General features: G+C 29.6%; 1 protein-coding gene across 1 annotated transcript in view; it reads left to right on the top strand.

The window, feature by feature from the left end:
- LOC106879696 (protein unc-13 homolog B) overlaps positions 1-2,858 on the top strand; it is a 221,764-nt gene that overhangs the window by 82,211 nt on the left and 136,695 nt on the right. The gene's annotated exons all lie outside the window — the stretch shown is intronic.

The following is a 2,858-nucleotide window of genomic DNA, read 5'->3' as shown; positions in this document are numbered from 1 at the left end:
CAATATTTGTATTTTTTTTTTTTCTAAATAAGTTTCTTCAGCAAAGCAGCCTCTGTTCACATTTATGCTCATCATGATATTTATCACAAGCTTATTCACGAACACCTCCACCACCACCACCACCACCACCACCTTCAGCTGTTCTGAATACTAAGAACAACTTTAAAGAATTTCAAATAAAATAACCAAAAAAAAAAAGAGAGAATTTAAATAAATAAATAAATAAATAAATGAATAACTGAATGAATTAAGTGGCGGGCTTGTAATTAATTTTCAAATGTAAAAAAAATCTTGCATATTAAGTTCTGTATTGTCTGAGGTGTACTCTGCCAAAGTACTTTTTCCGCTTTCTATTCTTCATGCAGGTGGTGAAGGTATTTATACTTCTGCACTCTGTAGATGCAGTGCTCTCGTGTACCATTGCACTGTAAATTCACTGTAACTGAGTCTGATATAGACTGTTGCCTCTTTATTGTACAATTGCACACTGCACACTCACTGAGCCCTTCAAAACCCTTGAAATTATTACATAAATTCATATCTTGTTGATCAAGTTTCCAAAAGTTATTTTTTGCTTTTTTTTAGCCTTTTGTGTCTGTGTGTGTATATGTGTGTATGGATGTGCGTGTGTGTACATATATATATATGTATGTGTATATGTATATATATATATATGTATGTATATATGACAAATAATATTAGGGATAAAAATCCAAATTTACAGGTAAAAATTCAATTTATTAAAAATTAAAATTAAATTAAGTTTCACAGTATAAAATATATATAAATATATAGTTTTAGAGAAAAGAACCAAGGTTCATGAACTCATCGTTGAAAATCCAGTCACATATAGAAAATTAATAAGTAAAAGCACAATAAATAAGTATTAATACAAAGTAAATAACATTATCTTGTGATATTTACTTTGTATTATATTATACTTATTTACTGTGCTTTTACTAATTATTTTTTTGATATGTGACTGGATTTTCAATGATGAGTTCATGAACCTTGGTTCTTTTCCCTAAAACTATATATTTATATGTATATATGTGTATATATATATATATATATGCAAGCATGGAAAAATAGGTGTTAAAGTGATTATGATTAATGTGCATTCTCACAAACACATATATGTTGCTATCAATCTGTATTGAAAATATTCACCTCTATTTTACCATCCTGGTGAATAGTTCATTGTGAATTTGTCTTAGAGTTGCAACTGGTTCTTCAATAGTTGATACAAGTTCACCTTCTACTTGGAGTCAAGCCACCACTTCTTTGTAATGAGAAGTCACAGCTCCTGTATTACAGACATGTGATTAGAATATCACAGGAAACAATTGCAAGATGGATTCTTCAAGCTGAGTCAAATGGCAGGAAACCTAGGGGTAGACCAAGAACAAGATGGTTGGATAATATCCATGGTTTTAGTTGGTCATGCCTGGAAATCCAGCCAGAAGTGTAATAATGGTTGCTTCTGATAGGAGCCCTGAATAGTTGACAGAAGAAATGGATGGATGGATGGATGGAACAGGGTGAATGTCAAGGGAAACCCGAGGTTCATAATTATTTGAGGCAAGAATTCTTGCTTCGGAATAATTTTGATTCATAAGCAAAATAGAATAATAGAATAAATAAAATAGAAATAATACATAGTGTTTAATAGTCAGTAGTAACAATATACATGTCACAAGACAAATAGTTATGTTTGTGAATAAATTTTTCTGCTATTGGGAGAAGTATAATCTCGTATTTCAGACTATCCCTTTGTCTAAGAGTCAGAAAAAGAAAGAAAGGAAGGAATGGAAGATTTTCATTGTTGTTATTGGAAATGGTTTCTCTCTCTCTCTCAGACAAAGAGACAGTTCAAGAACATCAGATTTTTTCTTTTCTCTGTGGCATAGTAAATTATCTACACTCATTAACTTCACTGTATGATTTCAATTAATATAGAATCACAGTTTTTTTGTTTATATTTTTCCAAATCCATTTTTTTTTTTTTTTTGTAAACTTAAAATGCAAATAGTTGAATATTTTTAATTGAAACTTGGTCATTTGATATGATGCTGAGTCCCCAGAAATCCTGAAATAATTACCTTCAATTCTTCTCCAGTTTCCTATTAAATATCAACCAAGATGTACTTACATCTCATACTCCCCTATGGCCTTTCGTTCATTTCTATTTCCCTTTAATCTTCTATTGTTGTGCTATTTAGAACCTACCCCCTCCTCTTAAATGCACACACGCCTTTATGGCATTTCTCTGTTTGGGCTCAGTGAGTTGGTAGATATATATGCTATGGCATTCTGCAGATATGAATGAAATTGGTTTTAAATATAGGAACTAATTAGCTAGAAGAGTGAGTATGCATATATATATATATATATGTATATATATGTATATTATGTATATATATGTTTGTATGTATAAATGTACATGTATATGTGTGTGTGTGTATGTAGAGGTGTGTGTTAAAGAGAGGAAGTATGATTCAGCAGCAGTTATTAGAACTTGCTAGAATTTTTACTTTTTGCATTATGGATCCTTAATGACAGATTTTTGCATTGTTTCATCATTAAATTCTTGTATCTTTAACAATAACATTATTCTAACGGATGTTCCATTACTTATATACATAAAAAAAGAAACAATAGACTGTTTTTGTTTTTTTTTCTTTCTAAAATTGCTTTATGTATTGAGATACTAAATTACATACATTAAAATCAGCAATTTTTAGGTTTAAAATTTGAATAAATCAGAGATATTATAAAATTTTTTTATCTCTCTCTCTCTCTCTCTCTCTCTCTCTCTCTATATATATATATATATATATATATATATATATATATAT

This window comes from Octopus bimaculoides, chromosome 22 (genome assembly GCF_001194135.2).
Source record: "Octopus bimaculoides isolate UCB-OBI-ISO-001 chromosome 22, ASM119413v2, whole genome shotgun sequence".
NCBI classification, from domain to species: Eukaryota; Metazoa; Mollusca; class Cephalopoda; order Octopoda; family Octopodidae; genus Octopus; species Octopus bimaculoides.
Note: the sequence above shows the minus strand (reverse complement) of the source record. Positions and strands in the feature narration are given on the sequence as shown.